This window comes from Dendropsophus ebraccatus, chromosome 4, assembly GCF_027789765.1.
Source record: "Dendropsophus ebraccatus isolate aDenEbr1 chromosome 4, aDenEbr1.pat, whole genome shotgun sequence".
Classification (NCBI taxonomy): Eukaryota; Metazoa; Chordata; class Amphibia; order Anura; family Hylidae; genus Dendropsophus; species Dendropsophus ebraccatus.
In genome coordinates, this window is record NC_091457.1 from 80931663 (window position 1) to 80949237 (window position 17575).

The following is a 17575-nucleotide window of genomic DNA, read 5'->3' on the forward strand; positions in this document are numbered from 1 at the left end:
GAAGGAGCTCCGTGGATCCGGTGAGTAAATGGGGAAGGGGGGGTGACTGGGGGACGGGGGTGACAGGGGGGTTGGGGGGCGACTTGGGGGGTGGGGGGACATCACTTTTTATCCCCTGTCACCAATCATTCATGGTGACAGGGGATAAAAAGTGCCGGGAGCACATGGCACAAGCGATCAGCGGTATATAGTATATACTGCTGATCGCTTGTACCGGGACCCCACAGGGGGGTCCCCGATGACTGCCCCATGCTCTCCGCTACCTCCGGTGGCGGAGAGCATGGGGCTTTCATTCATTTTAACCTTTTAATCGCTGTGAACCGACGTTAGTCGGTTCACAGCGATAGCGGCGGCCATCTTGGAAATGATGGCCGCCGGGGGAGGGGGGTTAGTTATCGGGGCACTAGGGGGGGCTGATCTGAGGTCTGGGGGATACTTATTTCATCTCCCCCCGCCGTAGATTCACGGCGGGGGGAGATGAAAGGTGGCGGCGGCACCGGTACTCTCACTTACCGACGATCGCCGCTATTAACGTTATAGCGGCGGCCGTCGGTAAGGGGGGGGGCCGGGACGGACCTCACACACTGCCCCAACCCCTCAGCTACCTCCGGTAGCCGGGGGGATGGGGTGGGGGCCGTCCCGGCCCCGCAGCCTTATTCTCTGCCATCGCCGTAAAAAGCTGATGGCAGCAGAATAAGGCCCATTAGTGACCGCCGTAGAAAGCCGTATCGGCGGTCACTAAGGGGTTAAGAAACTTTGTAATTAGGTTTATTAGGCAAATATGCCATTATCTGCATTTAAAAATCCTCGTCGTCGTCCCCCCCCTCCTCCTCCTCTCCTTTCTGTCATCTACTGGTCAGAATCAGCACATCTCAATCAGACGCATCCGGTTTGTTCTACGAAGAGGGGAGGAGGGGAAAAGAGACGGAGCAAAAATGGCAACAGCAGAAAACAGAGAACAATGGATTCCTCAGAAGGGGAGCTATTCAGAGGGCTATTCAGAGGTCAGATAGCTCAGTGGTGACTGTCAGAGGAGAGAGAGCGCGTGTTGTAGCTTTTAATTAACTCTTTGTTGTCCTGTTTTGGTTTCTTATTTTTCTCTCTCTCCATAGGAGAACAATGAAGACAGAGGGAGAGCGTCAAACTGCTTTTTCATAATAAAAATTCATTTTTCGGCTAATAAACCCAATTACAAAGTTTCTTAAAATTGCCTGGACTATTGATTTCTGCAAAAAAAAAAAAAAAATTCACGGCAGTGACACTTCAATCCCCTAAGGACGGGGCCAATTTTCGTTTTTGCGTTTTCATTTTTTCCTCCTTGTGTTTAAAAGGCCATAGCACTTGCATTTTTCCACCTAGAAACACTCATGAGCCCTTATTTTTTCGTCACCAATTGTACTTTGCAATGACAGGCTGAATTTTTGCATAAAGTACACTGCGAAACCAGGAAAAAATTCAAAGTGTGGTGAAATAAAAAAACGCATTTCTTTTATTTGGGGGGGTATTTGTTATTACGCCATTCGCCCTGGGGTAAAACAAGTCGTTACGATTACAACGATATGTAACATGTATAACTTTTCTTTTATCTGATGGCCTGTAAAAAATTCAAATCATTGTTAACAAATATATGTTCCTTAAAATTGCTCCATTCCCATACTTCTAGCGTTTTATCCTTTGGTCTATGGGGCTGTGTGAGGTGTCATTTTTTGCGCCTTGATGTGTTCTTTCTATCGCTACCTTGATTGCGCATATACGACTTTTTGATCACTTTTTATTACATTTTTTTTTATTTAATGCGACCAAAAATGCGCAATTTTGCCCTTTGGGATTTTTTTGGCGCTTACGCCATTTACCGTGCAAGATCAGGAATGTGATTAATTGTTTGGGGATTACGCACGCGGCGATACCAAACATGTTTGTTTTGTTTATTTTTATTTAACACATGGGGAAAGGGGGGTGATTCAGACTTTTATTAGGGGAGGGGGCTTTTTATTAACAACATTTTATTTTTTTTTTTTATTTTTTTTTTTACACATATACTAGAAGCCCCCCTGGGGGACTTCTAGTATATGCACTCTGATCTCCCATTGATCTATGCTGTATATAGTTAAACAGCATAGATCGATGAGATCGGCACTTGATTGCTTTCGGCTGCTGCAGCCGAAGACAACCAAGTGCCGAGCCGGGGTCAGTGCCATTTTGGCGGAGACCCCGGCAGGTAACAGACACAGGGATCGCTTCTCCGGGACAACGTCCCGGAGGAGCCATCTCCGCCACTAGACACCAGGAAACGGCTGCATACGGTAATCGGATGCAGCTGTCTACTTTGACAGCTGCCTCCGATTACCTGATTAGCGGGAACTGCAATCGGACCGTGCCTGCTAATAGCCGCAGCCCCAGGCTACACGCGGCACCCAGGAACGCGGCTCAGAGCGGGGTCGCCGCGTGGCCCAGCTCTGAACACCTCTCGGGGACATATGACGTACGGGTACGTCATATGTCCCTAAGAGGTTAAGCAATTAACTTCTGGAGTCGAGTGCGGTTGATACACATTCTACTTATGATTTATTACACAACCAGCACCAAAGAATACTGAGTGCACGGGCGTACTATATCAAGCCGCATCATAGACCAGAAAGACCATTAACCGGAACAGTGCAATGTGGGACCCAGCGCTAGAATTGGGGAGGTAAGTGGATGTCATTGCTTTCATCTACCCCCTTCCCAGCCCTTCAATCTGGAGTACCCCTTTAATGGCATAGCCTGCAAGCTACATTTTTACAAAACTCCAATAGATATGCTAACAATGTAGTTTGTGGGGTAACTCTGATTAGGCTCCGTTCATGGGGGCAAAACTGGCGGAATTCCTAATTCTTATCATAATGACAGTCTATGGAAGGCTTGCTCACCTCCTCCCTCCACGCTGAAGGATAGACATGTCCATCTATCCAAGAGGAGGCGCGTTAGCCAGCTTTAGCTGTTTTTGGCTTCCTAACCACCTACAGCGGCCACAAATAGGCTGTAGGGTTCTCTGTCTTATAGGTGGCACCCACATCTAAGGGACACTTGAAGGGGAACTCCAGCGAAAATCTTCTTTCCAAATGCTTCAATCACCTATCTGCCCCCTTAATTCCCCACCAGTAAACTTATTCTTACCTAATGACTGTTGACCCCAGGCTTTTCTTTGGCAGCCATTTTGTGACAATGACATAATCCAGAGGGAAACTGGTCTTAGCCCTGTTAAGCCAGCCTCCCTTTGCCAGATGACTCAGGTTGCTCAGCTCTGATTGGCTGAGCAAAATGTAAGCCATCTAACAGTTCTATGGAGTCAGACATTACAGGAGACACAGTGCATAATGGGAAAGCCCAAACCAGGAAGTGAAGAAAAAATGAAGGCAAACTGCAGGTTCCTGAAACTCCAAACAGCGGGAAATTCAAAGACTTTTTTTATTTTATTTTTATCAGCACTGGAGTACCCCTTTAAGGTTATATCCTAAGTATGCTTTAAATATCCCATTTGTGTATACTTCCTTAAGTCAACCAATAGAACAATCTATTAAATTACTATGTTAACACATCATACTGGTTTAGAATACTTCCTTTCAGTCCTCTCTCAGGGCTCATCAGTTCAGAATCATAGAAAGGGTTAATTTGTTTTTGAAAAACAAATCTAAAATTAATATTGTATGTTGCATACTATACTATTTCTTTCTCAGTCTCAAAACTTTTGCAGTAAGTTTGACTTCCGCATAGTAGAGGGGTTAAAGAAGAAGGTGATTTCAATGATGAGAACTGGTAGGCTGCAGTTAATGATAAATAGCTAAAAATTCCCTTTGTGGTTTGATATATATCCTGCTGAACCGAGACATCAAAGAGCTGTCAAAGGAAGCTGCCCATGTGCTGTTAATTTATAACGATTCTAGAAGGCAATCCATAATCCCATCACTCCTGCTTTATGATAACCTAAACCTCAACCCCCATCCCAGGCAAATCCATAGAGAGATCTGCATCAAACTGGCCTGTCACAGGAGCTGCACTCCTATCTACTTTGATCACACAGAAACAGCTAGGGATATGTTAAAGGGACATATTTTCTGTACAATGGGTTAAGTTGTCTTGGCAAAACTGCAAATGGAGATAAATGGTAACAAGACTGAAAAGATAAAATAAATATACACATGCATTACATATAATTGCATTCAAGAATAGGAATTAGAGCGTAGTTAACGCCTTAACCCATCAGACATACTGGTACATCATTCACATCGTTCAGCAGTAGAGAGCTACCGCTAACAGCCTGCCTGAAACTAAATCTCTTTTCTGGATATTCAGTTCATTTAGCAAACTTGCCTCCTTCCGATATGCCTATACTTTTCCTGTTTGTTGGCAGCTAGTTGTTTAGGTTACTGACCGTTACTGTGCAGTTGTTGGACTAATTATATACAGTGGTCCCTCAAGTTGCAATATTATTTGGTTCTAGGATGACCATCGTATGTTGAAAATATTGTATCTTAAAGGGGAGCTCCAGGTAGAGGTTTAAAAAAATGAAACTTATGCAGAAGCATATGTCATAACTTACCTATCCATCCCAGTTTTAAAACTACCAAAAATCCATTTTTTTTTTTTTTTTTTTTTGGGGGGGGGGGGGGGGGGGTGTTTGTTCTGTATTGTGTTCTTCCTGGTTGAGCAGTTCCCATAATGCAGTACTGGTTCCAGAATGCAATACTTTCCCTTAGCTGTTCATCACAATCCTCCACCCTGCCAATTCCCCGCCCAAATTTGTTGCAGAACATCTAGCTGTGTTCACACATTGCAGTTTCATTGTGTTACTGAATTTTTTGCAGTACTTAATCATTTCATTGGTGTCCCACCCACACAGCACACAGTTACAACCTGTAACACCACACAGCACGCTGTATTCTCTACCTGTAACACCACACAGCACGCTGTATTCTCTCCCTGTAACACCACACAGCACGCTGTATTCTCTCCCTGTAACACCACACAGCACGCTGTATTCTCTACCTGTAACTCCACACAGCTCACTGTATTCTCTACATGTACCACCACACAGCACGCTGTATTCTCTACCTGTAACACCACACAGCACGCTGTATTCTCTACCTGTAACACCACACAGCATGCTGTATTCTCTACCTGTAACACCACACAGCACGCTGTATTCTCTACCTGTAACACCACACAGCACGCTGTATTCTCTACCTCTAACAGCACACTATATTCTCTACCTGTAACACCACACAGCACTCTGTATTCTCTACCTGTAAAAGCTTAATCAGTGAAATTAGTGCAGCAGCTGCTTCTGGCCAGTGAGAGATAGTAAATCACTCAGGGGATTGGGGGATCCAGCCTAGCCTCCTGTGACATCACGCCCAGCCCTGTGTCTGCATCATCAGCAAACACACGCAATATGAGACATGGAATATTTGATGTAAAGCATGGAATATTTGTCTCCTAAGGTGGGAGAGCAGAGGGAGCAGGAGACAATGTGAATTGGCACAGAGGCCACTTCCTTGATTTTTATCAGCTACCAGTGTGGCAGAACCGTACAGATACGGTAATACATTATATAAACACATCTATATAACTTTTAATGTACTTTAAATAGAATTTTTTTTCCTTATATGGAGTTCCCCTTTAAGACCACAACTGTATGGAAAACTAGTAATTGGGTCTGAGGCCCTCTAAATGTCATCCCCAAAATAAAAAAAAGGAAGATTTAAAGTGTCACAGTCATAGAAAATTTTGACATGTCCTAGAGAAATGTCAAAAGTTTTGATTCGGGTCTGAGTGTTCAGACCTATACCAATTGTAAGAATGAGCGGGGAGAGGTTCACGTTGCAATGCGCCCTCTTCTTGCTCTTTGTCAGCGTAATAGGTTGGGCTCCTTAGGCATCCATGAGCCTGACTGATCATGTGACGCATAGCTGGGAGAGGAATGTGCTTAGTGCAGTCTTCTCCCAACTCTGAACTAGACCGATCAAAACTTTTGACATGTCAAGCCATGGCAAGGACACTTTAATGTTTAACTATGTTAAAATGGGAATACCCCTTTCACCTTTTAAATGTCACTTACAAAGGCATTTAAAGCTTTGCAGTAATTTTTGTACATCTTCAAACATGTCAAAAGTTACTAATTTTTCAGGTCTTGCTTCTGAGCCACGCTGTGATCCTGAGATATAAGGGGGGGGGGGGGGGGGGTCAATTTGTAAACCATCTTGTTCGCTTCATTAATCTATGGAGCAAACTAATTGGATGTCCTTGCCAGCTGGAAAGTGGAGCACAACACTGCCAAGCCCTTCACCCCCGACCGTATCTAAGGATTACAGCAAGTTTCAGGAGTCAGAATCATTAACTTAACTAACTAAAATATACGAGGACGTGAAAAAAGTTACTGTAATTGACTATCTCTCCTGTGACATGGTCATGGGAGGCAAAAAAAAAAAAAAGTTAGCTTCCGGCGGCGGGCTGCGGGATGGGGGGATGCAGCCGGGGATGGGGGGATGCGGGCTGCTGGATGCGGCCAGGGATAGGCTAATGCAGCCATGGATGGGGGATGTGGCGGGGCTGCGGACAGCGGGGGGTTAAAGCACATATTCACAGCGGGATGTCAATCTTGCTGCAAGTATGTGCTATCATAGGGGTGAATTGATACTGGATCCACAGCTGATCTCGCTGCGAATCCGCAGAAGTGAGATCCGCTGCAGATCCGGTAGGTGTGAAGGCACCCTAAAAGTAAAAACCTCTTATGAGAAAATGGTCTTCTCAATTCCTATAGTTCTTGCTAACTCTTGGAGCTCTTGTTTAAGTACTGGTCAGGTGAGACTCCTAAAACTAAACTGTAAACCATTCTATTTTGAGGGAATCTAGCTTTCACTTATTCCTTGATCGTATCCTTGAGAAGGTTGTGAGAAAGAAAAGCTTTCTGAAAGAAACTTTTTCAAAAGAGAATTTTTCTCTTCAGAGGCAGCGGAGTAACACCTATAGGTGGGGCAAAGGGTGCGTTTGCACCTGGACCCAGGAGCCTCAAGCTTTATGATGTAAAACATTATAGGTAGAAGGGACCTGTGACAGATTTTGCACTAGGACCCACTGGCTTCAAGTTACACTGCTGGGAATGCTGTCCAACAAGCATTTTAATAATCATTTTATCTCTTTATTTTCTACATTGATTTTACTGATCGTAGCTGTGGCCAGATCAAGATAAGCATTACAGTGCCTGTACCTCCAGTGCTAGGCCTTGCTCTCCTGCTACCCTGGGTGGAATACATTTATTATTTCAGTATCGAAAAAGAGGGAAGACTAGCAGGAGGCCACACAGGCACCTATGTCTGCGGGGCCCCACTATGTTCTCAATTTATCCTGCTCTAGCCAGCTGGAGTGAGCAAAACATACATTGTGTGAACATGGCCTTACAGATCAAAATTGTACCTATTTCCTCTCCTTAAAATGATGCAGCCTAGGTAAAGGGCTTACTAAAAAAAATAAAAGAATACATTTTATATATATATATATATATATATATATATATATAATTTTTTTTTTTTTTTTCTAAACAACTTATGTAGAAATGTGAAGTTGGTTGTGTGCATTCTTTCCATTCTGCAGCTTTTAGGTTTCTGATATGTGAGCTGCCCTCTAACAATGTTCTGTTCTGTTTATCACTTGGGTTTGTATGTTTGGAAGATGTTTAGTAACTCTTTTGTCTTCTCCATACTTCTCCCTACTGCAGAGTTTAAAGCCTGTCCAAACTGGGTTTGTGCTGAATGAAAATGTAAGCATCAGTTCAGAGACCGGCGAAAGAGTTTAGAAAAAAGAAAAGAGAAAAAATTTAACATTTAATTTGTAATGTGTTTTTTTTTTGTTTTTTTTAACACAGTGCAACAACAAGTTATATAGCTTGCTAAAAGGGGTGATTGTGCCTATGGTTATGTAATGATATGGCTGTCTTCATTAAATTGATGTGTGTTTGTGTCATTGTCTTGTGATTTGTCATTGGGTAAAGCTGGCCATAGATGTAAAGAGTTTCTGCTTTTAGTATTCATGGATGATGAGCTTTTAAATTGCCTGGTCATCCAATTCTCCTGCACTGGCCACTACAAGGGAAATGTAGTATCGCCAGTTAGCTGTTCAAAGGAAGGGTATACATTGTAATGCATGACTAGGTTAGGTCTTCAAGAGCAGCTGTTCTCTGTGGCAAAAAAGGGGATCCTAATCAGTTAACCCTGCTCCCCGCCATATTGCATATTTTCCTTTAACCTGTAAAGGGAATCTGGCGGGTCACCAGTGCCGCAAACAATGGTCCCAGTACATTGATTTAGAGAAAAGAATTGTGGTGATCTGAAATGCTCCCAAAAAAAAAATTATCTTGCATTGTACTGTATTTTCCAGCGTATAAGAAGACTTTTTAACCCCGAAAATTCTTTTTAGAAGTCAGGGGTCGTCTTATATGCCAGGTATGGTCTCCTAATACAATGGTGGGGCTCAAAAATGTCCGCATCCCAACCGTATGGGGTGACCACTATAATAAAAAACAAAAAACTGTTTACTCACCTGGAGTCCGTTCCCGGCCTCTGCACATCTTCTGTCCCGTTCCTGGCACAAGCAGTGTGACGTACACTGACTGAGCTGGGGATCTCCAAAGCTCTCCTGAGCAGCCGAGACGCTCGACTGCCAGGAGAGCTTTGGAAGAATGACAGAGGCTTCGGGTACTTCCAGAGCCTCTGTCATTCTCCTGAAGCTCTCCCGGGAATACCCAGAAAAACCAGTGAGGCAGGCATAACCACCGATGGAAGCAGGATCAATTTATTTGCCAAACTCCTCCACATCTTGACAACTCCTTTGAGTGTCCAGGGTAATAGAAGGTCATTCATCATTCTTGGAGATGGCATCCACAGATCATGTTGTGAAACTCCATAAGCTAGATTTGCAGTAGATTGGGGGAAGGATGGAGAATTTGGAGAGGCAGAAACTGGTGTTGCCAAGTTTAACCATTTACTCAAGTGTACTATCTTGTAGTATGTCTGAATGTCAGGTAATCCAATACAACCTCTCTTGGGAAGTTGTGTAAGTAGCATGTGTGAGGTATTTTGCCCTTCCACAAGAAGTGGGAAAATATGCTGTGGATACTATAAAAAAACAGGGAGGAAGATGGGTATCATTTCTGCAACATGTAAAGGATTTTGGGGAGTATGTACGTTTTCAAGAGGTTTTTTTTCTCCCTAGCCAAGAAATTAAGAGGAAGTCATATTTCTTCAATAGTTGCGTCATTTAGCTGATAGAGGTCTGCCAAGATATCAAGAGATTAACGCCTAGATATTTTATGGTGTGTGATGCCCAGTGGAAGAAGGTAGATTGCGTTAGAGCTTGTATGATGAGGTGACAAAAAAATATTTAGTAATTCTGATTTAGTGGTATTGACTTTGAAGTTGGAGACACTGTTAAAAGCATCAGAAATCTCTTTTAGGAAGTGAGGTAAGGGTTCTAGATCTAGAGAGGTTTTTTTTTTTATAAAGGTAACTAGCTTCCCTGATCACATTAGGGGAAGCCTGATCACTGCCACCACACCACCAATGATGTGTTTTAAGGACAATGCAGCCAGCCAGCACCCTGCTCTGCACTGACAGTGGTCAAGAAGCCTGAAATGGCTCCACATGCCTTTATGGTACCTCCTCCAAGAGAAACATTCATTTGGTCCCATTAGGACAACTAATGTCAGTATGCTTTTTAGGTTATGTTCACACACTGTAAAACAGCGTCCGTTGTTGAACGGGTTCCTCTGGCCGATACTGCATTATCAGCCAGAGGAACATTATTCAAAGCCCATTGTAGCCTGCTGCCCGTATGGGTGTGTCTGGAAAGCAATTAACCATTAACTTCCATGCACAGTACCGTTGGCATGACAGCCAGACAGTGTGTTAACTTTTAATTATTTGCGCCTGTTATTTCCAAACAGCTGCAAATATTGACATGCCAATTATTTGTACGACACTCTAGAACTACAGCCGTTGTGTTCTTCATAGTGTGCACAGCAAGTCCGTTGTTCTATTGAGCTTAATGTAAATTAATGGATCTTGAAACTACGGATGTAGTTTTCCCCCATTCAATTACATTGTGTGAACATAGCCTTAGGATGTATGAATGTCATAGTGGAGGATTCACTCATATTATCTACACTGTAGAGCCAGTGTAACCATATATTATATGTACAATGATACTTGAAGTCCTTCTAGCTCTCTACTGTGAAGTCTTAGACACACAAATTGCTCACATATTGTGGCTCTGTAGCAATTATATAATGGCTCGTATGGTATTTCCTTATAGTGAAATCTCGGGTTTGAAGCTTTGGTTTGAAGCTTTCCCTGTGTTTTGATGGGTTTCCTCTCGGTTCTCAGTTTTCCCACAGTCCAAACAGTACAAGTAGATTAATTTGAAACTTAGTTTGTGTGCCCGAATGGGGACAGAGACCTGTGAGACTGATAAAAGTATACATTGCTGCAGAATATGTTGGCACTGTATAAATGAATGCAGTAATTTACCAAATTCTTCATAACTCCTCATGAACATTTGGGCCATACTGAAATATAGAATGAGTAAATCTACATGCACTGTATGCAAAGAAATTTTCTGATCCACTTTTATTTTGGAAGGTATATGAAGTCTTCTCTTAGTCAACTGGTTTACTGTGGTTTTTGCCAGTGCAACACCTGTACAAACATAGTACACATTTATTGCACCATTTTTAATACAAAAAAAGTTTGAAGCAGAATAAGTATCATTTCTTTACATCTTATCTGTATAAATCTGAACCTTGCTATGATTCACCTATAATCAGTCATTAGTACATTGTGTCACAGCTGCCTAAAATATGTGACAGCTCTATAACAACATATACAGAAGCAGCGTAAAGAACCACACGTTCCAGCAGATGCACCAGGCAAAATCTCACAATAAATCTGCATGAAGGAAGCGTTTCTGACTTTAATTATGGAAAATATGCATCTGTGCTGAAAGCTGTTAATATCCAAAGAAAGTAAAACTGTCGTCTAGGTGTAATTAACTACTTCTCCGCACCCCACAGAACCAGATGGCAGCTCGTTACTTTTTTTAAATTATTATTTTGTTTTTAACTTTTTTTGGGGGTCTATATTGGAAATCTGTAGGTATAAAGATGGCAGAGCAGATTGTCATTTTAAGATTTGAAAAGGAAATTCAATGACATAAATCGCACAGTCGGAACTATAAAGAAAAGATTTGTCGATTTACTGTTAACCTCCATATCCACAGCCATCTCCATTGAAACTTGTTGGCGTACAAATAAAGAGGTGGAAAAAAACGTCGATGGATACTTTTTTTGTTATCCGTAACCCAGAGTGTGATTTAGATGTTTTTCTACATCAGACCACTGTAACCCCACAGATCATGAGAAAGGTAGGGGTGCCAAATAACAAGTTATTATCCTGGCAAAACCCCTTTAAAGGGAACCTGAAAGCAGGATGTGGACCCTTTAAATTACGGTTGCAGGCTTACCAGTCACTTGCAAAAAGTCCATTTTTGATTGTTAGGATACAGTATAGGGAAGTGTGGCATGTGACCCCCTAATCTCTAATTAACGCCAAACCCTGGGCATTTGACTCCCAGTGGCTGGAAGTTGGATGCAGCCCTAGCACTATCTGGAAAACCTGGATAAACCTATGGCTATGTTCCCTCAACGTTTTTTTCTTTTCTGATTATAATTTTTTTAAATGTCTGTCATTTTGAGTGCAAAATAAAATCCATTATTTTGCGGTTTGGCTGCCTGTCAATAACAGCTGTTGGTACCTTATTCTAGTTTAGGTTGACTAATTGTCCATTGGGTGTGCCTTTAATTGAAAAGCCCATTGAATTTAATAGTAATGATGTTGAAAGGACGGTAAAAAGAAGAACTGTGTGTGAACAACTAAAAGATAACATTAAAAGTGTGAACATAGCCCATGACTGTATTGATGTTTTCCAGGGTTCCCTAGGGCTGCATCCAACTTCTCCAGCCACAGAAAGTGAAATGCTCATCACTAGTCCTAAATACATATTATCTACTGTAAATATGTCATCACTTACTGATTGGTAGTGGTCCAACTTCGGAGATCCCACAATTTTCAGAATAATAGGGCTTTAGTGTTGTGTAAAGTCAGGCCCCATTTTGATGAATGGCATATCCCAACAATATGTCATCATGTTATCAGTAAATACCTGTTTAAAGTGACACTGTCACCCCCTTAGTGCATTCTGACATCTCTACACAGGTGTAAAGGGTAAATTTAGTGTTTTTCATATCTTATTTCATATCATACGTCATGGTGCTTGTTCAAGTAAAAAGTGTCCTTTTATCAACTGCAGATTGTATTAAGTGGGCGTGGCCTCGCGGAACTAGCGCCACATAACCCCGCCCACAACGGCACGGTTGGCCCCGCCCCCTTGACGCCCATTGGTTGTCCAACGTAAAGGGGGTGGAGTCTAGACCTTTCGGCCAGCCTGTTCCAATGGCCGGCGAGGGGGCGGGGCCAATTGTGCCGTTGTGGGCGGGGTTATGTGGCGCTAGTGCCGCGAGGCCACGCCCACTTAATACAATCTGCAGATGATAAAAGGACACTTTTTACTTGAACAAGCACCATGACATATGATATGAAATAAGGTATGAAAAACACTAAATTTACCCTTTACACCTGTGTAGAGATGTCAAAATGAACAAAGGGGGTGACAGTGTCACTTTAAGAACATTTTTGTTGACCAAATTGTATTGTTTTAAATAGTTTTGGAAACTCCAAAGATTCAGGTTTATCATTTTAAGTTTTTTTTGTTGTTGTTGTTATTGTTCCCCTAGGATACAGAACAAGGCAGATAACAGATGGACAGCACATTATTTACAATAGGAACGTTTTCATGGTCTTTCCTTTCAATTAGAAGTGGGGAACAAGAGCTGAAATAAGTTCTTTTTCCATTAATCCTATTTTGTGTTTTCATACCCAGCCTCCACAGCATTGTATGTTTCCATGCTTGGAATGTGATCTCTACACAGTGGAAATCTCCCACCGCGCCGAGCCATGCTATTTTCATGGTGTATTTACCTTTTTTATATCTCAGTAAAATTAAAGGAAGGTGCCCTGCTGAGAGACACTGTTTTGATCATGAAGTAGAGGAAAGTTGCAGGAAAGCGCAGTGACTTGCTGGCCATGAGAGCAGTTTTTAGAGGATGAAGAACAGTTGTTGCTGGAAATAGCAGCGTTATTCACAAGGAATGCCTGCTTATCGGAGACTGTAAATGTGTCTTGTTTATCAACTTCATTTCTGCAATATCATTTCACACACTTACTTTATCATGCATAGAAGAAATGTCATTTACTACTTGTTTGATTTTACACTTGCATTGGTGTTTTCTTTTATCTTCTTTAACTATAAATACAGTGAGGGATTTGTAAGGAATTGTTAAGGTAAGTATAAGGGCCTTATTATATGGCTCAATATGGAGGAGGAAGCGAGCGCCGACCTTTAGGGTCAGCGCTCCCTTCCTCTTCGTTCCTCACCTTATCAGCTGGTAATAAGTCAGGTATAGCCCTAAGGGCCCTAAGAAGACATTTATTCTATTACCATTTCAGACAGAGTTTAAAAGTTTTCTATTATCTCTTGAACATGCTTTTAAAGCGACTCTGGACCCACAATCTGACACCTCCCCCCCAACCACTTGTACCTTCGGATAGCTGCTTTTAATCCAAGATCTGTCCTGTGGGTCTGTTCGGCAGGTGATGCAGGTATTGTCCTAAAAAAACAACTTTTAAACTGCAGCCCTGTGCCAAATGGCCAGGGCCTAGATTGTGTATGCATTAGGCTGGCACAACCTCTCTGTCCCTCCTCCCCGCCCTCCTCATCATTAGGAATGTTCCAGGCAGATTTTCTACTATTCCTCACCTGCGTCAGCACGGCACATGTGCTGGATCATTAAGGCACCTGTGCAATGTTCAGACAGGAGAAAATGTTCTTGGGGCATTCCTAATGATGAAGAGGGTGGGGAGGAGGGACGGAGGGGTGGTGCAAAGTTAGGGCACAGATACTGTAAGGGCTGCAAGTTTAAAAGTAGTTTTTTAGGACAATAACTGCATAACCTGCAGAATGGAGCCAGGACAGATCTTGGATTTAAGGGTATATTCACACGGACGGGCTCGCAGCGAGATTCTCGCTGCGAGCCCGGCAGGTCCTGGCAGTTCCGGCCAATCAGTGGCTGCGGCTGGGCAACACACTGATTGGCCAGACGGGAGAGCAGGACGCCGGGACCCCGTGCAGCAAGGACAGGTAAAGTATGCTTACAGCGGGGGAGCCGGCCGGGAGCAGAAGGGGTTAAGGGCGGCAGAATTACATACTCGCTGCGGTCGTTTAGACCGCAGCAAGTATGTAGTGTATGGGAACTGCCGGGCTCGCAGCGAGAATCTCGCTGCGAGCCCGTTCGTGTGAATATACCCTAAAGCAGATATCTGAAGGTACAAGTGGTTTGGGGGGGGGGGACAGATTGTGGGTACAGACTCGCTTTAAAAGTGCACTAGGGTTTATTTTTAGCCAAATTACAAGCTGCACTTTGCTGCACAACAAGCAGCTACAGCCGTGCTTTGCTGTTGTAAATAGGAGGCTTTATTTACCGTATGTACTCTTTTTTTTTTTTTTTTTTTGCATCCTCCTATATCTCCATACATTACAGCGGTCTCCTACGATAGCTGTGGATTCTAACCTCCCTCAGTATTTCCATAAATAAAACATAAGAACAACTGAATTACAAGACAAGGAGGCAATTTCAACATGCCTGATCCTATGATTTTAAGGGGACTATTACACCAAACGATTATCAGCCAATAATTGTTTGGTGTAATAGCTCATGTCATGATAGCGATGGTCCTCTGTACGTTGAGTAATAGGAGTGGAGGCAGCAGACTGCCTTTCACTACAACTGGCAGCCCGTACGATCTAAGGATCACTCAGGCAGTACCCCTGCAGCTTCCCGCAGCCCAATCCCCCCCCCCCGCACCTGTTCCTCCTGCTCACTGTCTGCCTGTGTAATAGCACAGGCAACAAGTGGGGACGAGGAGGAAGCGAGTGCTAACCTACTCATCTCTGGCAGAATTCGAGCAGAATGTAAATGGAATTCAAGCAGAATTCAACCTTCTATAGGAAGTCATGCCAATTCTTCAGGCGGAAAGCGAATTCGTGGCGGAATTTTCAGAGCGGAAAATTCTGCTGTGTGAACGAAGATGTGGAAAGCCCATTAAAGCCAATGTACATTCACAATGTTTATTTTTTTGCGGACGGATTCTGCCTGAAATTCAGCGTGTATTTCTCAGTGTGAACATACCCCCTAATACAGCCTTTAGGAGGGGGGGGGGGAGCTGATGGTTTAGACCCCTTGCTTGCATTTGGACTTTCCTTGCAATTTTTTTTTTATAGTAAATGTATCCGAATAGTTCTGACTCAAACTGTGAACTTCTATATTCCTGTGACAGGCCCCTCACCTAGTCAGCATAGGGAACATCTTTTAGTTGAGGGCTGCCACCTAGGGCAGTTCATCCTAGTAGACAGGGACAGCGGGTTAAGCCTAAGGGTCCATTTACACAGAGAGATTATCTGCCAAATATTTGAAGCCAAAGCCAGGAATGGATTTAAAAAGAGGAGAAATCTAAGGCTTTTCCTTTATGACCTGATCTCTGTTTATAGACTGTTTCTGGCTTTGGCTTCAAATCTTTGGCAGATAATCTGTCAGATAATCTTTCTGTGTAAATGGACCCTAAGACTTGAAAGTGGTTTTTTTTTCTAAATTAAGAAATTGCATAATTTGAGCACCAGATGCAAGTCCACAATTTTCTAATTATCATTTTCTCCCCAAATAATAAAGTATAGGCCAAATCTTTACACACAGCTTGGTCACCAGTGCTAAACTGGCTGTATCAACAACACATGGCTTGCCCATTAAAATGTTTCAGCCATCTCGTGGCAAAATATCAAACTACATGACCTAACCTTATATCTAGCAACGAAAAAAAAAAGTTATAAGAATTAAGTATCTGTATGTTACCCGATGCTCCAATGAACCTTCCATTTTCCTCAGTAGATGTTATTCTTTTCGCCAGATGACAAGTAAGCTTGAGTGAATAAAACTGAACACTGTGCCCGAAGATCACCTCCTGCCCTGACAATTCATCTTTTATACCGTTGACATTGTTAAAGCAGCATTGGATACTGTGAAACACATTACTGTCCAAGGACAACTGCGGATAACATCTTTTAATGTTCATTGATGATTTGTATGGGATAACTGAATAGCTCTGTATGAATCAGTGTACAGTAACACAGTGCTACACTGAGGATACACAGCTATTTAGTCTAATGGTCGGTAGTGTGGTATATATCACCGAGATCTCCTTTGCTGGGGTTAAAGCTTACATATCTGTTTCATCAAACCCGGGCTAACAACAAAAGTAGGTGCAATCTGACGCGTGGTCAGGTTTATTGAAAGGTTGCAAACCAAATAAAACAGAACAGCAACAAAAGAAAATCCTTGCCTGTCTGCCACTTATTGTACATACAACGTCCCTGACTATCAGCTGGAGAGCTTCTCTCTGCCAACTTGCAAAAACACTTTTTTACTGACATGAGTCTCTCACACAGACAGGCTTTCTGTGTCCCCAAAAATCTCTGTCCTCCCTCCTTCCCTTAAAGCAAATCTGTAAAAACTGAGCCCCCGCTCCCTAGACTACTGGTACTGTACGGACATGGAGAGAAAGGAGCTGCTGCACCTCACACCTATGGTTGACACTAATGCCTATTGGCTTCATTTAAAAACCAACTACAGGATGTTGGTATGTAATTTGATCAAACCATATTGCCTCATGTACCACTTGCAGGTCCCCTGGCCCACATGAGTCCCTACACTAAATCAACACTATTGGTCAGCAACTGGCAACCCGAGCGCAAGCAGGGAAGGGACGCCACGGATGGCCCTGCAATGTCACTGTCACAGGACCAAACCCCGCAGGCACCGCCAGCAGAAAAAGCAGCCACCAAGCAACACAAATGTACTGGTACTGAGGTGAAATCCTTCACAAATGTCTTTTCCAAAATCTTTTGGCTGAAAAATCATCTTTTATTCCTCGGTAGCGGTGTCAATGAGGCAGTACCTAAAGCATACTTGCCTCTGTGATGGTATCCCCCCCCCCCCCTCCTTGATTCTTGTACCGCCCCCAGGCCAGATCTCTGGTCTCTGACCGTTGTGTTTTTTTTTAATTACACTATGATCCAATGGCGTATGTGCGCAATTGAAGAAGCAAGCATTGGAGACCAGAGATCTGGTAGTGGTACAAGAATACGGGAAAGGGGGAGCGTGTTAGGAGAATACCACCACAGAGAAGGCGCAGGCCTATGGCACGAACTTTGTAGGCCCCGACTCATTGACACCACTGCTGAGGAATACAAAATGATTTTTAAATCAAAAGATGGCACCAGCAGCATTTTGGTAAACACATCCGGGAAGGAAGGGTACCGA

The 17575-nt window shown here is 43.1% G+C and overlaps 1 long non-coding RNA gene across 2 annotated transcripts in view; it reads left to right on the forward strand.

The window, feature by feature from the left end:
- Positions 1-7998, forward strand: part of LOC138789753 (uncharacterized) — a 30950-nt gene extending 22952 nt beyond the window's left edge. For both annotated transcript variants that reach the window (XR_011362785.1, XR_011362786.1), the window contains exon 3: positions 7754-7998. This is a non-coding gene — a long non-coding RNA (uncharacterized lncRNA). The remainder of the gene's footprint in view (positions 1-7753) is intronic.
- Positions 7999-17575: the final 9577 nt, after the last annotated feature.